Source organism: Pogona vitticeps, chromosome 2 (assembly GCF_051106095.1).
Source record: "Pogona vitticeps strain Pit_001003342236 chromosome 2, PviZW2.1, whole genome shotgun sequence".
Classification (NCBI taxonomy): domain Eukaryota; kingdom Metazoa; phylum Chordata; class Lepidosauria; order Squamata; family Agamidae; genus Pogona; species Pogona vitticeps.
Window position 1 is genome coordinate 174,690,520 of NC_135784.1, and position 22,295 is coordinate 174,712,814.

The 22,295-nt window shown below is 46.2% G+C and overlaps 1 protein-coding gene across 12 annotated transcripts in view; it reads right to left on the reverse strand.

The window, feature by feature from the left end:
• LOC110081139 (methyl-CpG-binding domain protein 1) overlaps positions 1-22,287 on the reverse strand; it is an 83,722-nt gene extending 61,435 nt beyond the window's left edge. For 5 of the 12 annotated variants that reach the window (XM_020797604.3, XM_072991292.2, XM_072991293.2 and 2 more), the window contains exon 1: positions 22,085-22,287. The gene's annotated coding sequence lies outside the window, so the exon portion shown is untranslated. Of the gene's footprint in view, positions 1-10,998; positions 11,018-21,823; positions 21,844-22,084 lie in introns of those variants that run through there. The other 7 variants (XM_078386452.1, XM_020797601.3, XM_078386451.1 and 4 more) reach the window with 6 other exon arrangements.
• Positions 22,288-22,295: the final 8 nt, after the last annotated feature.

The following is a 22,295-nucleotide window of genomic DNA, read 5'->3' on the forward strand; positions in this document are numbered from 1 at the left end:
TTCTCCCTTCAACAACGCTGGGGTTAGGGCCACTAGACCCCCTATGTAGCTCAAAATCCATGTGTAATTCTTAAGTCCCCCTAAACGAAACTGGAAAACATAAAAAGTTGACTCACACATACACACCTCCCCAACCTGTGTCAGCCTCCCATCATGCCCCAACACACTTCCTGACCACCACATAGAGCCACCATGCCAGAAAAGGGGGCCACCTGGTCTGTCACCATCAGACCGGGGGCCACTGCACCAACAATAATAGGGGCCTCAGTAAGTCTGAGACCCACCTTTCTCAAGCCACTTCCTGGAGATGAATGGTTGCACAGTATTTATTGAGTATTTATTTATGTGGCAATATGGGAGTTAGTGGAGGGGCACCCTTCTGCCAATTGGGGGGGGGGAATCTGGTGGGCATCAAAGTATGTCAAAGGCACACTGCTGTAGAGTTCCCACTCTACCCATTTTCACATTGCTTCAGGTAGAACTGCCTCCATCCCTCTCTTTTCGAATAAATCTTATTTGTTTATTTATTTATTTGCATATTTATTTATTCAATTTATATCCCGCCCATCTGGTATATTCTACCACTCTGTAACCTTGTAAAAATTCCTTCACACTCTGCACATGCTCTAGGGCAATTGCCAAGTAGATGTGATCGAGTTGGTCTGGCTGGTGAATTTGGTTTTAAACCAAGGCTCTCTGCCAAAAAAAAAAAATTTCAGACAAAACATCTATTTTAAAAGGAAACTTTATTAAATCAAAAAGAGAGTAAGGATAGTTAAGCTAATGAACTGCAATCAAACTTTAAAAAGGATAAAACATGGAACAGGCAGTCGGTCATATGCAACAGGATAATATGCTAATTTTCTAACTGTTCTAACTGCCATGGTCTCCCATGATGGCTTCCACAATACTCACGAACACTCACTGCTTGTTTTGCCCTGGACCTCTTTTTCCATCGTCAGGAGCCGATTTCATTTGCTCCCTTCTCTCTTGAGCATCCCGGCCTCTGTAACTGACAGACTCCCCTTCCTCCCGATGCCTCCCTCCATTTAAAGACCGTTTTTTAAACCTCTGGAATCCTGGGTTGTCTTTGAGAACTCTAGAACACGCATCTTTCAAAGGAAACTCTTCGAAGTCGGTTAGGTGTGCAATACTGGAAATTCACTTTGACCTTAGGGAATTACTTTGACCAAAAGGAGGTGTGAAACAGGATGTGTCTTGTGTGAGCCAGGAGGCCCATTCCCACAAAGGAATCAGAGAGTGAAGGGGGCCTATGGGCTGGCAGCTCTCTCAAAAAACACTACAGAGGATGCCCTCAAGGGGGCCTAGGGGGAAGAACTGGGATACAAGAGCTAAAAGAACAGTTAGAAAAGGCGGGAAAGATGGAGGAGGAGGGGGAAAAAAGACAAGGGAAAAGGTAGAAGCAGGAGAAGGAGAGGAGATAAAGTAGGAAGGGACATTACTGAACGGTCTCCTCATTGCAGAAACCTAGGTATAACAGTTAGCCTAACCACTGCCATTTTGCTCCTGACCCATTTAGCTTAACTATTGCTATCTTGCTTCTGTACAACTGCTTGTGTCAGGGAATTATACATACAGTGGTGCCTCGCTTGACTACGTTAATTCATTGCAGTGAAATCGCTGTAGAGCAAAAACGTCGTAAAGCGAAATAGCCCACTGAAATGCATTGAAAACCGTTCAATGCATTCCAATTGGCTGAATACCTCAGCGTCCAGCAAAGATCCTCCATAGGGCGGCCATTTTCGGGTGCCTGTCTTGCGAAAAATGCCTCCTAAAAACAGCGGGGAGCCATTTTGAGCAGCTGGCAGCCATTTTGAAAACCCGACGATCAGCTGTTTTGATCGTAGTAATGACAAGTTTGTGAATTTGAGTGAACCATTTTGTAGTTAGAAACATGTTGCAGTCTTTTGCCTGAAGCACTGTGAATGTTATCTGTGTGATAATGTAGGAATGTCTATGTGAGTGCCAAGTGGGATGGGCCAGGAGCACCAAGAGAGAAATGAGGACACGAAATACATTGGCTATAGAGAATACATATAAATACAGATACAAAAAATGCATATAGAATAGCATTATAGTAAGGAAATAGTGAAATCATATTTCAGCTACAGGTACAGGGCATGATTACCAGTGTAAGTACAAGTGAATCAAATAGCATGTGTTATCTTAAATTGTAAAGCCAGTACTTCGTATATGTTATATCAGAACCCCCTATCTATCAGTAATGCGAAGAATTGGTTCCCGAAGCAGGGAACCGATCGCCGCAAAGCAAAAAAAAAAACCATTAAAACATTGTTTTGCTATCGCAATTGCGATCACAAAAACATCGTGGTGAAGCGGATTCTTCGTTATATGGGGTAATCATTAAGCAGGGCACGACTTTATTGCAAAACATTTACAGGAAGAAGGATGTGGGCAATAAAGAGACAGATGTTCCAATCACAAGAGGAGATAAGAGAAGATATACAACCATCACCTGTGCTACCCACTGCCTGCGTGCTGTTGGTGTGCTGCCCTGTTGCTCTGCTCAGCTGAATAAAGAAACAGTTAAAGGATCTCCTCTTTGTCTTATTGATTGGCATACCCTGGAGGGACCCAACATTTCTGCCAGGGTTCACCTACGAAACACCTCAGACACCCACTGAACAGATCTACAAACACCAGGAGGTTGCATTTTGCTCCTTGTTTCAGCATCTCAGTGAAATCTCCTTGTTACTGCGGATATTGTGCACTACAAATGGGTCCAGTGGGCACGCTCTGTCCCCTTTTGGATTATTTCTAAGGCAGATGGGACATGTGAGCCTGACATTTTTGCACGTCTATCTCATGCCGTTGTTTACATACCGCTGTGAGACCCGAGGCGAGGGAGTTGAAGCCCTCGCCAGAGTGTCGTCCTCCCTTAAGAAAGAACAGGAGGTGCAAACAGACTCGCTTACATCACCTGTCGCGACGGTACAGTGGGGAGTGGACACCAGGGAACTAGAACTAGGGATGGCTAAAGTAAGCATAGCCACTCAGACTGGAGAGGAAACAGCAGGGAAAGAAGAAAGGGGCAGAGCCACCATGGAGGCACGAACTGGGGATGTAAAAGGGACAAGGGACGATATACCCGGGAGTTGGAAGTTAATATGGGTGGAAGATCCCTGGACCAGGAAGTGCGAGTTCCCAGGGAGGAGGTTCCCAGGTCCGGGTTCCCAGGGAGGAGGCAGACTATAGAAGAAGAAGTCTGCCCCCTCGACCCTCATATTGGGGGGAATCAGAGGCGTGTGAATGGCGCCGGAGATTGAGAGAGGAGAAGGAAGCGGTGGAGAGAGAAGAAAGAGAGAAGAGCATGGAGGCTGGAGGAAGCCCGGCGGAGAGGGTTCTGGCCGGACCGTGGGCTCCCTTACAAAGAGATGAGGACCCCCTTCGACCCCGAGGGGAGAGATGAGGAGACCATACCACTAAGAGACCCAGGAATGGACTCTTTGGACGTGGATGACAATAATCCCTTTACCAAGGGTCCCTGGAATGACTCTGAGTTTAATCCATTTAACAAGGACGTTTGGATGCCCTCGTGGGCCCCGCTGGTCACGAGAGACAATGGAGTAGAGTTAGAAACCAAAAACCTGTTGTTCAATGTTCCAATAAAACCCAGTTTTGACTTTGCAACTCGTGAGCCTCTGGTGTCTATATCCAAACCTGTTGAGACCCCATTTGAACCGCTTTTTCAACCATTTGTATAGCATCCTGACTGCCATGTGTGAGCTATAGTGCATCTGGCAGATTACGTGTGGTAGGAGTGCTTCAGAAGTTGGATTTTATCATTTTCTTTCCACCATCTATTTTTCCAACTGTCCTCCGGGTAGAGGGTGTCCTTAATACCATATAGGTTAGGCATATAGTCTTCTGGGGCAGCCGGAACAAGGGCCGCCTGTACAGTGGTACCTTCCTCCCTTTTCATTTGTGCTGCTTGTTGGGCACACTGATCGGCCAGACGATTGCCCCAGGTAATGGCCCTTACAATGTAGGATAGCTACCTTGGAAGGGAGGAGCAGGGCAGCCATAAGGTGCTCCAAGTGGAATGCCATCTTGAGAGGTTTTCCATCAGCCCAAGGGAAGCCTTGAGCTTTCCAAAGGGCAGCGTGGGTGTGGCGTCTGCCCAGGTCATGAATATTAATGGACTATCTGCAAATACCAATGAGAGTGCTGGGGAGGCAGAGTCACCAGATATAAGAGTCTGCAGAAGGGGGAGACGGAGGATTTTGGGGAATCTGGAGTTTGGAAGTGGAGAGAGGGTTGGCGGTTGAGGGTGGATGAAGTCAGGTGTTTTGTTAAGAGTTAATAACGTCAACTGTACTTTCACCTGTAATAATAAACAACGTCTATTTGGGTCTTTTTAAAATGACACATTGCCAGAACCTCTATCATTAATAATAATGTTGATGTAATCAACTGGTGGCAGCGACATGACACTTAGCTTGTGCCCTTTGCTTGATGACAGGCAGGAACGTGACAAATTGGTGGCACAGCAGTGGGATAGGAAACAATCCGGTAAAAAATTGAATGGGCGTGAGTTTCAAGGTATTCCTAGCTACGAGGTGTTAGGATCTGTGGTTACCCGTTAGAGTCTTGTGGAAGATTTAGTTTAGGGGCTTCCGAACCCAGATCTGGAGAATCCTAAGACAGGGAAAATACCTACTCAAGAGAAACCATTTACCTCAGCATTTACAAGACCAAGTGGCTAGCTAAAAATCCAGAGCTCTGAACCCTCCCATCTTCCACTGCCTCCCGGAGTTTGATCAAATTCATATTGGTAGCTTCGATGACACTGTCTAACCATCTTGTCCTCTGACGTCCCCTTCTCCACTTGCCTTCAGACTTTCCCAACATCAGAGTCTTTTCCAGGGAGTCTTCTCCTCTCATGAGATGGCCAAAGGATTGGAGCCTCAGCTTCAGGATCTGTCCTTCCAGTGAGCACTCAGGGTTGATTTCCTTCAAAATGGATAGGTTTATTCTCTTTGCAGTCCAGGGGACTCTCAAGAGTCTCCCCCAGCACCACAATACAAAAGCATCAATTCTTCAGCGGTCAGCCTTCTTTATGGTCCACCTCTCACTTCCATACATTGCTACTGGAAAAACTATAGCTTTGACTATGCGGACCTTTGTCGGCAAGGTGATGTCTCTGCTTTTTAAGATGCTGTCTAGGTTTGTCATTGCTTTCCTTTGCACTCAGAACTTCTTTGGCCTGGGGGAACCACTGTGCCTCCATTCTTTAAATTGTTTCTTTGTCTCAGGATCATAACAATAGATCCATATCTCATCACCAGTTACCAGTTTGCCCAGGAAATCTGACTCAATTCTTGCAAAATGTTCCAAAACAGCCACCAATGACTCCACACGTTTCCTCTTTGGTTCGGTTGTCAAAAGTTTGAGGATGCACTTTGCTGCCAGCTTTCTCATTTCCAAGTCGTTGTGGATAATGGCACCAACTCTCTCACATGATATTCTCATATACTATATATAGCAATACTTTTGGCTGGTATTCAGCGGTCCTCCATGATCATGTCATGGATGGTTTTCACATTTGCAGGCACAGAGACAGAAACAGGCTTTCCACTGTGTTTCTCACTTTCAACACTAAAATGGCCAGTTCTAAAACTGACAACCCAACATTTAACTGTTGCATATGAAGGTCCATAGTTTGTGACATTTCATCATGGATCTGCTCTGCACCTTTCCCTTGGAGAAACAGGAACTTAAGGAACTTGATTGTGGTCCTATGCTCTTCCACATTGAACTTTTCTGAAGGTATTGCCATGTTCACTTTGGATCTGAACATGAAAGATAAGTTAAAATCTTAGGTACAGTAGTTGATTTTGCACCATTGAATACAGACAAATTGGCCAATACACCCTGCAATGTATAGCTCCCTAGCTCAATTTTTTTCTGGGAAAGGCTCAATACTTATCAGCCCCCCCTAGTATCACAAACTTATTAGGGGGGAGGGATGTGGCGTCCGCCCAGGTCATGAACACTGATGGGCTATCTGCATGTACCAATGAGAGTGCTGGAGAGGCAGGGTCACCAGATATAAGAGTCTCTGTAGGAGGGGGAGACAGAGGATTTTTGGGAATTTGGAGTTTGGGAGTGGAGAGAGGGGCGGTTGAGGGTGAATGAAGTAGGATGTTTTGTTCAGAGTTAACAACATCAACTGTACCTTCATCACCTGTAAAAATAAACAACTTCGGTTCTTTTTAAAATGACACAATTTGGGCTGAACATGTGGCTTCAAGGGAGCCAGATGAGGGTGGCTTACTGAGCGAATCCAGGAGTGTCAGAATACCAGACAGCCAGATCTACCTCAGCCCACTCGGGTGGGTCCCTAGGTTGGAACTTAAGGGACAGATAACAAAGGTGGGCAGTGTCAGGCGGGAATGCGAGGGAAATGCCCCAAGGGTTGCAGGAAATGGTAGCTCTCAATTTACAAAGGCTTGGCAGGGACCAAAGGGAACCCCCAGTCTCTGCGACCCGGAGGGGCCGGGTGGACCGTGGCATCCACCAAGGAGTTGGGGACACTCGTTCTTCCAGTGGCCAGTTTGGCCACAATGTGCACAATCATCACACCTCAGTGGCCAAGGTTCCAAAAAGGGGATTATGGCCTCATTGTGGGCCGCAGGACATTGAATAGTATAGCCTTCATACCCCAGGGGGCAAAGTATTTTTTTTCATTGACCACATCATGCAAAGGCGCATTTGAATCTGTCTCAGATTTTTGTGTATAAATAAGGCTAACTCTACAGACTCACATTCATCTACAGGGACAATCTTATTGGTCACAAGAGGTTCCAAAATCCTGTGCTCGCAACATAAAAGGAGCTTTACTAAGCTATAAACGAGCGTGCCTGCTGACAGAGGGAACAAGAGACCATCTGCCGGCCACAGCCCACTGGGTGAGAGGCAGTGGAACTGTGGTCGGGCCCCTGTTGGATGCCAGCTCTTTCTCAAGGGAGCTGGCTCAACCTTCCCCTGTGCTGGCAGGATCAGGCCCTGCTGCTCCCGGCTGCCTCATCCCCTACCAACACCGGCCACCTGGCCCAGGGGGAGAGAAAGGTTTTAACCGGAGCTTCTTTTGGGACCTGACCGGACGAGCGTGCCTGCTGACAGAGGGAACAAGAGACCATCTGCCGGCCACAGCCCACTGGGTGAGAGGCAGTGGAACTGTGGTCGGGCCCCTGTTGGATGCCAGCTCTTTCTCAAGGGAGCTGGCTCAACCTTCCCCTGTGCTGGCAGGATCAGGCCCTGCTGCTCCCGGCTGCCTCATCCCCTACCAACACCGGCCACCTGGCCCAGGGGGAGAGAAAGGTTTTAACCGGAGCTTCCTTTGGGACCTGACCGGACGAGCGTGCCTGCTGACAGAGGGAACAAGAGACCATCTGCCGGCCACAGCCCACTGGGTGAGAGGCAGTGGAACTGTGGTCGGGCCCCTGTTGGATGCCAGCTCTTTCTCAAGGGAGCTGGCTCAACCTTCCCCTGTGCTGGCAGGATCAGGCCCTGCTGCTCCTGGCTGCCTCATCCCCCTCTCAACATGAGCTACATGGCTGGGAGGGAGAGAAGGGGCTTTAGAAAAGTTTTATTTTATATATGCTTTAAATGTTTTTAAATTGTTATTAATTGCCATCAATGAAGAAGAGACCCACAGTGGATCTAATGGAACAGGAAGGGGGGAGGGTGTTGGAGGGGGCAGCCATTGAGGTGGTGCTGGGTAGGGGAAGGAATGGCGGTGGGGGTAGGACATGCCCGCGTAGGAGAAGAGAGGTTAGATATCTTACATCTATCCCCTCTTCTAGTTCTACCCCCAACCAGATGGTATCAGGCGACCATATCAGCAAACCCTCGAGCCACACGGTGCTGTTGATGAACGCCAGGTCAGTACAAAATAAAACTGCCCTCATCCATGATGTAATTCTGGATGAGGGGTCTGACCTGGTGTGCATTACTGAGACCTGGGTGGGAGAGGAGGGTGGTGTTCCCCTCTCCCTGCTATGTCCGCCTGGGTACTCAGTCCAGCACCAGGGTCGCTCGGAGGGTCGGGGAGGGGGAGTTGCTATAGTCTATAGGAGTTCTATCTCCTTGACCAGGCTTCCTGTCCCTTTGAGAGGAGGTCTCGAGGGCCTGTATTGTGTGTTGGGCTCGCGAGACAGGTTAGGGATTCTGTTGGTGTACCGCCCACCCTGCTGCGTACCAACAGTCTCCCTGCCTGAGCTGACAGAGGTAGTCTCGGACCTGATGTTGAGGACTCCCAGGCTGTTGGTGCTGGGGGACTTCAACATCCATGCCGAGGCTGCCTTGACTGGGGCGGCTCAGGACTTCATGGCCACCATGACAACCATGGGGCTGTCTCAATGTGTCATCGGTCCGACGCATGAGAAGGGCCACACCTTGGACCTGGTTTTCTCAACGGGACTGGAAGATGGTGGTTTGGATGTGGAGGGGCTGGTCGTGACCCCATTGTCATGGTCAGACCACTTCCTGGTCAAGTTCAGTCTATTAGCGTCTTCTTCCCTCTGCAAGGGTGGGGGATCTATTAAGATGATCCGCCCTCGGAGACTAATGGATCCAGATGGATTCCTGAATGCTCTGGGGGATTATCCGTCTGATATGGTCGGCGCTCCTGTCGAAGCTCAGGTCACCCTATGGAATAGGGAGATGACCCGGGCGGTTGACACGATTGCGCCTAAGCGTCCTCTCCCTGCTCGCCGAGCCCAGACAGCTCCTTGGTATACTTCTGAACTGCGGGCGATGAAGCGAGAGGGGAGACGGCTGGAGCGCAGGTGGAGGAAATCCCGCTGGGAGTCCGATCGAACACGACTTAGAGCCCATTATCGGGCCTATTTCGTGGCAATACGGCTGGCGAAACGGCAATATTTCTCCAGCCGTATTGCTTCCTCAGAATGTCGTCCAGCAGAGCTGTTTCGGGTGGTCCGGGATCTTCTTCAACCGGGAAATCCGGTGGAGGTCCCGGACTGCTCATCAGCTCGCTGTGATGAGTTTGCCATACATTTTGAGGGGAAAATCGCTCAGATTCGCAGTGGGTTGGACTCCACAGTTACTGCAGAATCAGAGGATGTGTCCAGTGCGCCGTGCTTAGGTCCTGTATTAATGGATGAGTTTCAATTGTTGAGACCTGATGATGTGGACAGGGTGCTTGGATCTGTCCGTTCTACCACCACTCCGCTCGACCCTTGCCCATCCTGGCTAATTGGAAGATCAGCCAGGGGGGTTCGCACCTGGGTCCAGGAGGCCGTGAATGCCTCTCTGAGAGAGGGAGTGGTCCCTACCGCCTTGAAAGAGGCGGTGATTCGACCACTCCTTAAAAAGCCTAACCTGGACCCAAGGCTGGTGGTCAACTACCGACCAGTGGCGAACCTCCCTTATTTGGGCAAGGTGTTGGAGCGGGTTGTGGCCGGGCAACTCCAGGCGCTGCTGGATGAAACGGATTTTCTGGATCCATTTCAATCGGGTTTCAGGCCGGGTTTTGGTACAGAGACTGCCTTGGTCGCCCTGTACGATGACCTTTGCCGGGAGAGAGACAGGGGGAGTGTGACCCTGTTGATACTCCTGGACCTCTCAGCGGCTTTCGACACCATCGACCATGGTGTCCTTCTGGATAGGCTGGCTGGGTTGGGAGTTGGGGGCACTGTTTTACAGTGGTTCCGCTCCTTCCTGGCTGACCGTGTCCAGAGGGTGGTGCTGGGGGACAGTTGCTCTGCCCCATGGCAGTTATGTCATGGGGTTCCTCAGGGCTCAATACTGTCCCCCATGCTGTTCAACATCTACATGAAACCGCTGGGAGAGGTCATCAGGAGGTTTGGGCTGAGAAGTCAGCAATATGCTGACGATACTCAGCTCTACCTCTCGTTTTCCACCAATCCAGGTGAGGCAGTTTCTGTGCTGAACTCGTGTCTGGACCTGATAATGGACTGGATGAGGGTTAATAAATTGAAACTCAATCCAGACAAGACGGAAGTGCTGTTAGTGGGTGCTTCGCCGGACAGGCTGGAGGGCCATTTCCCTGCCCTGAATGGGGTTACACTCCCCCTAAGGGACAGGGTCCGCAGCTTGGGGGTGCTCCTGGACCCCAGTCTAACACTGGAAGCCCAGGTGGACTCGGTGGCCAGGGGCGCCTTCCTTCAGCTGCGGAAATTATACCAGCTACGGCCCTACCTGGACGAGCGGAGTCTCATGACAGTCACACATGCACTGGTAACATCCCGCATAGATTACTGCAATGCGCTTTACGTGGGGCTGCCTTTGAAGACGGTCCGGCGATTGCAACTGGTCCAGAATCGAGCTGTGCGGCTGGTGAGTGGTGCAGCTGCCACGGAACATATCAAGCCGATTCTGTATAAGTTACATTGGCTACCAGTTGCTGCCCGGGCCCAATTCAAAGTGCTTGTTTTGACATATAAAGCCCTAAACGGCTTGGGCCCTGGATACCTGAAGGACCGCCTCCTTCCATATGAACCTACCCGGCAGTTAAGATCTAGCCAGGGGGCCCTTTTGAAAGAGCCGTCCCTTAAGGAGGTAAGAGGGACGGCTTGTAGACAAAGGGCCTTTTCGGCAGCTGCCCCCAGACTATGGAATGCCCTCCCGACTGAGATTCGTCTGGCGCCGACGCTGATGACATTTCGGCGCCAGGTCAAAACCTTCCTGTTCCAGAAGGCTTTTAATTGAAATAATATTAGCTGTGGGTCTGATGGCAATTTTAATTGTATTTTAATTGTATTTTAATTATTTTATCTTTTGCTGTATTGAATTTTAATTATTGTAAGCCGCCCAGAGACCTCTGGGTAGTTTGGGCGGCATATAAATTGAATAAATAAAATAAATAAATAAATAAATAAATAAACTCAAAAAATCTAATAATTATTTTACTCTTCTCATAGTTATTTGGATTATGTATTGGCAACATTTGAAAAATAAGTACAATAGTACCTTGGTTTACGAAATTAATGTGTTCTACGGGACATTATGTAAAGGGAAAATTTGTAAACCGGAATGCAGATTGCCATAGGAACAAGGACCGGCACTATAAACCTCCAGGCACAATGCATCCTGGGGAAACTTTCTTTGTAAACCGAAACAAACAAAAATACAACATTATTTTCAATGGATTTCTGTTTGTAAAATGAAAATTATGTTAACCGAGGCGTTTGTAAACCGAGATACTACTGTATATGACAAGTACAACAAGTGGAATGATTATTATACAGTATAAGAGTATGTTTTACACTGGCTAACCAGGAGGGCAACAAATCTCGTCCCTACAAAGGTTCAGAATCAACATTCCCTCTAATTTTCAGCCCTGCTGGGTGGGACTCCATCCCTCACACATGCGACTCCGCCCCCCCCCCGAGGGATTCCATTGCAACCAGAACCAAAATGGCTGTGGATGAATGGAGGAGGAATGCTGCATGGAGGGAGGTGCAGTGCTTACGCAGTCACGTACCTTAGAGGGAATCTTGTTCAGAATCCTTTTAAACTTGCTTCTCTAAATTTTTACATATTTTCGAAGAGTGATTTGGGGGCATCAGAAATGTAAACACAGCATTTTTCTCCAACCAACCCACAAAATCCACCTCTCTGAGCCAAAAGAAAATCTCACAGGACTCCATTTTGTAGGACTACCTGTCTCATAGCTTTCAAGAGTGATTTTCTTGAGTGCTTCTTTGATGCTTGGCAAGATTTTCAAATAGGACAGTGAACCTTTGGGTTTTTTTAAAGTTTTTATTTATCTAAAACATAAACATAAAATACACAAATCAAAATACAATATACAGTAACTGTGTTCCCCACCACCATAGACGGGACCTCTTGCTATAATCTTTTTCTTCCATTTATATTCTTCCTCTTCTTTTATTGTTCTCTTCTCCAGAACTGCATTGATTCTTGATTTGGAGCTTTCCCCTTTCCTCTTGCTAATACATATTCCAAGAATCTGCCCCATATTTCATAAAAACTATTCTTTTTCAACTCTCCTTTCTTAACCTTTAAATTACAAGTTAATTTATCATTTAGAGCTATATTCCATATTTCACTATACCATTCATCCATTTGAAATTCAGATTTTGATTTCCATTGCCTAGCTATTATTAATCTTGCTGCTGTTAATAAATTAGTTATCAGTTCTTTTATCATCTTATCATATTCCACATTCTCAAATATTGATAACAAAGCGATCTCAGGATTCAATACTATATCTTTTCCACATATCTCATTTAATTCTTTCCAAAATCTTTGTACTTTTTCACATTCCCACCACATATGAAAGTATGTACCAACTTCTTCTCTCACATTTCCAACATTCAGATAACTAGCATCAATTTTATTTAATTTTGTTGGCGTTAAATATCTTAAACACAGTTTTAATTTTTTCCCCTTATTCTCACTGACATAAATCTTAAAACCCTCATATTCCACATCTTGGACCTTTGGTATTCTTCCCATAGTATGTTGATGCCTATCCCAGGAAAAAAGTTCCCCGGAATCAATATCAACTTATTCAGAAAGGAGGTTCTTCTAACTTGATTATTCTATAGACTCTGGAGATGATTTGAATGTCTTACTGGTCCTATATCTGGAACTATTTATTTATTTCTCCATAATAGCATCTGCATATCCATCCGGGAGGTATAACTTGTAGGTTTTATTTCCACAAATAAAATACACTCCCTCCTCAGCCAACCACTGGACAGGATTTTGAGGTTAGTCTAGAGACTAGGAAGAGGATGTTACTCCCAATAACTGCAAGCTTTCCCCACCAAATTCAATGACAATTGACAAACCATGTCATTAATTTTGTCGAGCCAGGCACTCTCTTCCCAACCAACCAACTTCTTTTGGGGTGCCCTTGGCCGACTCTTACTGTACTTTATGTTATTCTGCTCACATTTTTCAGTAACTTGTTAGAAACGTACTTTGCCCACCTGTATGCCAGTAGGTTATATCTGTAGTCATAATGCCTAGCATCCTCAGAGCAAAGCCAGAAAATGCAAGACCATCCAAAGTAACAATGTGTATGTATGCCCCATACAGAAACTCCCAAGAGCAAAAGCAAGCAAGCCCGCCCAAAGTCTCTGCAGAAGACCTGGACCTCTGGTTCTTCAGCACCAGTCATATGAATGGATAAAAGTCAGAGGTCTCCTCACAAAGGAGCCTCCAAAGGGGCAAGTGTCGTAGTAGTGCCAGGGCCAGTTTGGGGCAGGAACTAAAGCTACACTCTTCTTGAGTGCAGTGAAGATTTGAGTAACAGCACTAAAACACGTTTTCATCTGGCAACTGAAAGGCTCATCTGGGGAATGGCTTGGCTAATTAAATCAAACCCTCATATCAACTGCACAGTTGATTTAATCAAGAAAAAGTAACTATGAGCAGATAAGCACCATAAACCAAAACTATTATTCAGCAGCCAAAACACCTAAATCTTAGAACCTGTTACAATTCTCTTTTGAAACAAGCATATGATTGAAGATTTGAAAGCATGGAGAATCTGGAAGTTCTGTCTTTCCAGTCAGTCCAATTTTTTTTTCCAATTGATCCATAAATACACATACTGTACCTCTTTAGCTATATATACACAGTACTTTTTTTTTTAAAGGGTCATATAATTCTAACTGATAGGCAGATAAGTAAAAAGATCTATCAACTCAACTGCACAGTTGCTTTACAGAAGGAACTAGAGACGGCTGCTACCTTTTTATATGCAGATTCTAAAGATAAAGGGCACCACCTCAGAAAGTGCAGTTACATATGTAAATATATGCCAAAGAAAAGTGATTTCTCAGACACAATACACTACCTTCTCAACAAGACTTTTAGGACAAAATGACAGAATCAGTTCTGGAAGAGATTCCACATGCTCTCATGTCTCAATTACCTATATGACTCGTGTTATTTTCACACTCTTCAGACAGAGGGGCAACTTCCAAAAACCACCCCTGCAACTTTGAAGGTAATCAGACTGCCGAGATCAGATATAAAGGCAACACTCAAGGCCAGCCTCTCCACTGAAGCTAATGTACCAAAGCAAGGTTGCAGTCCCAGGGAAGTGCTCCCACAAAATGCACCTATCTGTGGACTCCTGCCATCCCTTTTCACCCAAAAGGCAGCACTGCCACCAGTTAATACCAATCACAGATCCCAAAGCAGCCTCTAGGAAGCCAACCCTTCCTAAATCACAAGAGGTCCCCCTTCAACGACTCATCAAATTCAGATTTCCACAAACATCTTGCTCCTTAAAATTGTTAAGGTTTTCATCAATGTATATCCTGTTTCCCTCATCTTACTTTCACGGTTGCTGAAAACAGATTTTTATCCCCTCCGTTTTCAATGAAAGGAAATCAAGGATTCTGACAGGTGAAATCCAAAATGCTTGGAGGACCAAAGGTTAAGAATGATGGCACTAAGGCTTCGCTCATATTAAGCATGGCTGGTTGTTTAAACCATAAATAGCATAGAAGTTGACTAAACAAACCATGGCTTGGTTTGTTTGGCTGCTTTTGCTTTGACTCTGTCTCCAATTTGTCTGCTGACTAGCCTCTTTCATTAACAAATCACTGGTGTCTGCTTGGCTCTCACAGTTACCAAATTCTAGTGTCAGGGACATATTATCTCTAGCAATCTGAGAATAAATTAGATACAGACTAGCTGACCATATTTTACTAGGGTGCTCTGCATCACAACATCCATAATAAAGATTTGTGTTTAAATCTCTTCTAGCTGAACTACTGTATTTTGGAACTTGTTTATCAGGCCAATTTACTGAGCTGTAAACAGGGAAATCAACCAGAATGGAACGATAGTTGAGTAAGCTTGGCCTTATTGTAGGCGAAGAACAGTGGTGACCACAGAGAAATACAATGGGGGCTGGGGGAGATCCAGCTCCAAGTTATCCAAGTGTGACTGCAACCTAAAAAAAAATTTTTTTTTATTTTCTCTAAAATAAGCCAATGAGGATGCAGGCAGCTCAGTTGGGGTGAGCAGGAAGTCATGATGATATGAGCCTCTTAATAATGAAATTACAGGTATTTTTTTAAAAAAAACCAAGAATAACAAACTGTCTGAGGGAAAATACAATGGTGACCCGCATAGCGACGTTAATCCCTTCCAGGATTAACATCGCTATCTGGATTCGTCGCTATGCAGGGGGGGAACCCATAGGAACGCATTAAACTCCGTTTAATGCGTTCCTATTGGGGAAAAACTCACTGCTAAGCAGGAATCCTCCATAGGGCCGCCATTTTCGCCGCCTCGGTAAGTGAGGAATCAGCGCGAAAACGCTGCAGGTGACCATTTTGTTGATCCGGCAGCCATTTTGGAACCGCCGATCAGCTGTTTTCTAAACATCGCAATGCGATGTTTTGCCACCTAAAACATTGCAATGCGATCGCATCAACGATCGCAAAAAACGTGTCGCTATGCGGATTCGTCGTTAAACGGTGCGCTCGTTAAGCAAGGCACCACTGTACCATGTCAGTGGTGGGTCTATTAGCTCGAAATCCACACTGTGATTCTGGACAGACTCTGTTTGCAAGCGCCTGGAGTATCTTCAGCACAACACGAGTAAGCAGCTTCCCTACAACGCTGAGAAGAGAGATGCCACAGTAATTATTACAGTCACCTGTCTCCCTTGTTTTTGTACAATGTGATGATGTTTGCATCCTTCATGTCCTGTGGTACTCCGCCTTCCCTCCAGCAAAGACAAAAGACTTCATACAGTTCGGTAGTGATGATCTCTTTACAGCACTTCAGCACTTCAACAGGGATGTTATCCTTTCCAGGTGCCTTGCCAGAGGCAAGGGAATCCAAGTCCGCTTTTATTTCTGCTAAGGTTGGTTTGCTGTCCAACTCTTCCAGGACAGGCAGGGACTCAATGTTATTTAATGACTCTTTGGTTTCTACATTCTCTCTGGAATATAGCTCAGCGTAGTGCTGCACCCAGCATCACATCTGCTGTGCTCAGTCCTGTATGATCACGCCTATAGACTTCAAAGGAGCAGATTTCTTTTATATTGGACCTAAAACCTGCTTGATACCGTCATACATTCCCTTGATGTTACCTGTGTCCGCTGCTATCTGTATCTGAGAGCAGAGCTGAAGCCAATAATCATTAGAACATCTCCTGGCAGCCTGTTGGACTTAGCTACGAGCAGCTCGAAGAGCGTGAGAGTTGTATTCACTAGGACAGGCTTTGTATGCTACAAGATCTCTCCTCTTTTCTTCAATGGCTGGCATCAACTCCTCCGAATGGGCTTCAAACCAGTCTGCCGTCTTTTTGGTCTTCTTGCCAAATGTGGACAAGGCGGCATTATAAACAGTGCTCCTGAAGTGTTCCCATCGTTCAGATGCATTTGCATCAGCCAGGCCTGGGAGGGTTTCCTCAAGTGCTTGGGCAAATTCCTCCACTTTTCTTTGATCGTGAGTCTTGCTGATGTCAATACGTAGTCTTCCTTCCTTTTCGTGTGATACAATCTCTTTGTTTGCAGTTTTACTCTAGTACATCCCAGGGAGTGATCAGTATCGCAATCAGCACTCTGACAGCTGCATGTGATCGTAATACTAGGAAGGCTAGAGCATCTAGTGAGGATCAGATCGAGCTGATGCCAATGCTTTGATCTTGAATGTCTCCAGGAAACTCTGTGTTTAAGCTTCGTATTAAAGAACGTGTTGCTGCACTTGAGTAGGCCCACTGAATGAGTGGAGATTTGGTGAGTCCACTCATCTGTAAATCCCATTTAATCAATGATATAAATATATCATATTTATATGCCAATATACTGTGCTTGCAACCAAGAAGCTCCAATATAAAATACAGCAATATAATTCTGCTTGGTTCTGACCTTCAAGCTTGCTAAAGCATGGAAAGTGTGGTTTTGTTAGTAAATGGTTGAACAAGGGTGACAGTTAACTTTGTGAGGAACAGAAAAGAGGAATCTGAAACAGGTGACCAAGGATATAGTCTGAGAAGAACAAACTGCACAATGTACCCATGAAAGGAGACATTCAATGATGCATTAAGATGAGTTAAACTATATAACCTGGCTGTTTCCTGGATGCTTTTGCCTTTGCACTTAAGAGACTTTCCGAGTCTTTCCCTGCTTTGTGCCTTTCTTGGTTGAAACCCTAATAAAAACACACATTGGACAGCACAGTAGAGCACAGACAGAGTTCTGACGCCTGTTCCTCTGAAGATGCCGGCCACAGAGACTGGCAAAACGTTAGGAAGAACAACCTTCAGAACATGGCCAAAGAGCCCGAAAAACCCACAACAACCATCAGTTCCAACATTGTCATGAAAAAAGCAAACGGAGGACTAACCATTGTTGCCATGATCATACACAACGACATACAGGAGGCTGAGTGAAAATTATCCAGCATCGTATTTTATAAGCTTCTGCCAACAGACATTGCTGATAAATATCAAAGAGATGTAGGCAACCTGATTTTTAAAAAATTGCTATAGATATAAGGAATGAAATTCATATGGACACACCATAGGAGACTTGAAAAGGCATCTTCTATCTATTACACAAGCTAGACAACCTTACTGTAGATGCCCCACTGCAGAGGGCACTGGAAGCAACACTGTTGGATGTCTGGCCGCATAAACTCAATTCCCAGACCATATGGCACCAATACTCCAAGCTACATAAAGAACACCACTGCCCTCTTGCAAACACTACCATCGAATCACAACCTCCTGGACAGCACCAACCTGGCTACTATGAATGTAGAGGAAATCTCCAATCCAAGGATAGACTACAAGCCATTGAACATGCCATTCCATATGACACCAATGAACATGGAACCACCAAACATCATCATTTGGTTGGCTGGCTGGCTATGTGCCATCAAGTCAGAACCAACTTATCGTGACCCTAACAGGGCTTTCAAGGTATGTGAGATATTTAAGGAGTGGTTTTACTAGTTCCCAAGTGAGTTTCCATAGTCAAATGAAGATTCAAACCCTGGTCTCCAGAGTCCCGAGTCCCTCACTCCATCCACTACACCACTGGTTCTTAACCTTGTGTTACTCAGGAGTTTTGGACTGCAACTCCCAGAAGCCTTCACCACCAGCTGTCCTGACTGGGGTTTCTGGGAGTTGCAGTTCAAAAGCATCCGAGTAACAAAGGTTAAGAACCACTGCACTACACCACACTGATTACCCACTATGTACTCACCCATAATTATTTCACCTCTGGGAACTGATCCGCAGCACTGCTATGAGAACTCAAACTACACTACAATATGCAAAAAAGTTCACACCTGACCTAGAAAACACTTTCACAGCTCAAGCGTCAAAGAAAAATGTCTTTATTGAAAGCAATACAATCAAGCTGTTCTCCAAGCAGGCGGTCTTTATTTGTGATCAGGGCTAAATAAGGCACAACACACAGGGCCTTAAACAAGTCTCCAAGACAAAAGTCCGTCTTCTCAAAATCACACATCTTTTATACTTGGTCACAACATCCAACCTCCTTTGTTTTTCACATATATATTTCCATATAAGGTTACAAGATTTCCAAATAAAGTCACAAGTATGTGTTGTGGTTAGTACCTTTTTGGTTATCCTAACAGCTTCTAAACCCTGCGGTAGTTCCTCATTTCAGTTCCTCATTTCTGTTTCTAATTGTGTCAACCGCTTTTTGCTTAGGCAAAATGCCAAGCCCAAGAGCGGAGACCTCTGTATTTTCACATAATCCCTAATATATCTCAAAATATCTAGTAAATATAGAGTTAATATGTTGATCTCACACAGAAGTTCCTTCTTTAAGAGATACTTATGTCATTTTCGGATCTGGACCCATGGAAAGGAAACACTTGAGATGTTCCACCATAACAGCAATACCTTTCATCCCAAGATAAACCTGAGCCTAGTCCTGTTGGTACAACAGATTTGCTTTCTCAACAGAACTGTAAAACTGCAAAGTGGACATGGAAATAACTGTATTATATCGGAAATTTATTTATTTAAAATATTTATATGCCACCTTTCTCCTAAAGGGTCAAAGGTGGCTTGCGTTACTAGGAGAAACAAAGTTAAAAGCCAAATAATAAATCGTTACAATATTTTAAAAAGCATTAGACAAATATATTAAAACCTACACAATAAGAGCAATATTAAAAAATACAAATAAAACACATTAAATGCTTGCTTTAAAAAATCTCCTTGGTCAATGAGTCATTTAAAGAACTGCCTTCTTGAAGAGAAAGGTCTTTGTCTGCTTGTACAGTGTAAGGACAGCAAAAATGAAGTCGGCCTGGCCTCCCATAAGAGGGAGTGTTCCAGTGTTTGGAAAAGTAACCCCGTGCCCCCACCAAACACCCCTGTGAGGGTGACAGGGCCAAGAAAAAGGACTCTCCTGATTACCTTAATCCCAGATCCACTAATCATTAAAAAATACTTGGGAGCTTTTTCCTTCCACCCAGGACACACTACAAAATCTACTGTCTGCATCTAAACTCTACATGCAATTGCACCATTCAGGCTTCCAAGACAGAAACTTGAAACTCACAGATTTGCAGAAGGCATTCCTCAAACTACAATATCCATTCAATGAGACTGGGGGGCAGGGGGGATGACAAAGCTGCTACATTATGAACAATCTGCAATAAGACCCAGAGGAGAAAATATCAAAATATCACGACATGTTGCCTACAGCTCCAAGGTATCATTGATGATGTGCAAATCAGTCTGGATAACAGTGCATCTCTTGCACTGACCTTGGGTGGAAGGCACCTACTACCGTAGCTTCTATTTGGCTACATACTGAGGCAGCAACTCTATATTGACTCTGGCAACACAAGTTAATATATTCGCAAAGGCCTTCACAGCCGGCATCTAATGGTTGTGGGTTTTTCGGGCTCTCTGGCCATGTTCTGAAGGTTGTTCTTCCTGACATTTCGCCACTCTCTGTGGCTGGCATCTTCAGAGGACAGCAGAGCACAGAGTGCTATCCTCTGAAGATGCCGGCCACAGAGACTGGCGAACTGTTAGGAAGAACAACCTTCAGAACACGGCCAAAGAGCCCGAAAAACCCACAACAACCGCTGTTACAAGTTCTCTAACCACATTCATTAGGCATCCTTCAGTCTCGAAAGACTATGGTAACATGCTCTGTATGTAGGACTTGGAACAGCGTCTAGTGTGGCTGAGGAGGCCAATTTGAGAGTTACAATCCCTTCCACACTGAAGACAAATCCAATCTGTCCCCTGTCCAGCTCCCTGATTTTGCTGCTTTCGTGACTGCCTCTTTGCCTCGGCCTGCTGGACAAGGGTCTCTTCAAATTGGGAGGCCATGATGCACCGCCTGCCTCCAGGCTGAACGCTCAGATGTCAGGGTTTCCCATCTGTTGAGGTCCATTCCTAAGGCCTTCAGATCCCACTTGAAGATGTCCTTGTATCACAGCTGTGGTCTCCCTCTGGGGCGCTTTCCCTGCACTAATTCTCCATACAGGAGATCTTTTGGAATCTGGTCATCAGTCATTCTCATGACATGCCCAAGCCAACCTAGACATCGCTGTTTCAGTAATGTATATATGCTAAAAATTCCAGCTCGTTCTAGAACTACTCTATTTGGAACTTTGTCCTGCCAGGTGATACCAAAAATGCGTCGGAGGCAACACATATGGAACGTGTTCAGCTTCCTCTCCTGCCATGCACAAAGGGTCCAGGACTCACTGCAGTACAGGAGTGTGCTCAGGACACAGGTTCTATAGTCCTGGATCTTGGTATATGTCGTCAGCTTCTTATTGAGCCATACTCTCTTTGTGAGTCTAGAGAACATGGTAGCTGCTTTCCCAATGCGTTTATTCAGCTCGACATCTAGAGAGAGAGTGTCAGAGATTGTTAAGCCAAGGTACATAAAGTCATGAACAACCTCCAGTTCTTGTGTGGAGATGGTCAGAGAGGGAGGTGAGTCCACGCCCTGGCCCATGACTTGTGCTTTCTTCTGGCTGATTGTTAATCTCCACGGTTAGTCTCAGGCTGATTGTGGTTAGTCTCTAACCACAATGCTAGAAGTATGCTCACTTGTTCATCTTTCGATTTGATGCATGCAGGGTGGGTTTGATTTAAATCAGACTGATGTAAATCACGATTTAAATTTTAAAAACATGAGATCGACTGACTCAATAACAGAAGCTACCGTCTCTATTCTGAAAGATCTGAGCACAGCCACTAATGAGAGAACCCTTTCCCAGCTCACTACTTCATAGGATGACTGTAACTCAGAAGCAGCCTGATGGCCTACCTCAGCAGAACTAGGTCCCCAATTTCTGGCACTCTTCCCTAAAACTGACACACCCATCATCACGCCCACACTTGACTGAAACGGACCAAACTAGTGGCTCCAAAAACAAATCACTCTGCTGCATCTCCTGGGGGGGGGGGGAGCTTGCACACTACAACCAGAGCTGATCTATGGAAATAACCACACACCCTCCACAGGGACCGCCGGGATGAAGGCTGGAGCAGCCACTGACCAAGAGGCACAACAGGCTCCTCTCCTGAAGGTGAGGAAGGGAGCGAAATCCTCTCACTGCAGTCTCTGGGGATTTCAGGCAGTTCAGCACCACCGGGATCCCCACTGGCGCGAGAGGCTCCCGTGCCTGAGTGGCAGTTTCAGGGAGAAGAGGACCAGAAGGAGAACAACAGGCTAAAGACAGAGAGAGAGAGAGACAGACACACACACCCCGCCCTCCCTCACATGCTCTTCCCAAGGCGGGCAGGCCCCCCTCCATCCTCCCGTGGTGTGCTTACAGCAGGAGTTCGGGGGTGTAGCTCCAAAGAGTTCCCAGCAGGCAGGATGAAAACCCGGGGCTTATTATAGGAGAGAGGTGTGCGTGGGGGAATTCAAGTTGAAACGAAGCACGACGGCACGCCAGTACCTAAGCAAGCCCTAAGATCCTGCAGCCGCCCCCCGCCCCGGTCTAATGCCCGATTTGGGTGGCTTTCCAAACTGCGCCTCGCCAGAGGCCCCGGGCTCCCGATGCCGCCGCCGCCGCCGCCGCAGTCACTCACCCACCCACGTCCGCTTCCCCGCCGGGCCGGGCTTGGGCCGGAGGATCCTGCGCGCGTGGGATGAATGAATGAATGGGGAACACCCCCTCCCCTCGCTTGACTCAACGAAACGGGCTGGAGGGGGGAAGCTTGGAAAACAGATGTGGGGCACAACCCCCCTCCCCCAAACAAGCCAAGGACTCCCAGCCGAAGCCCCGGAAGCGGAAATGAT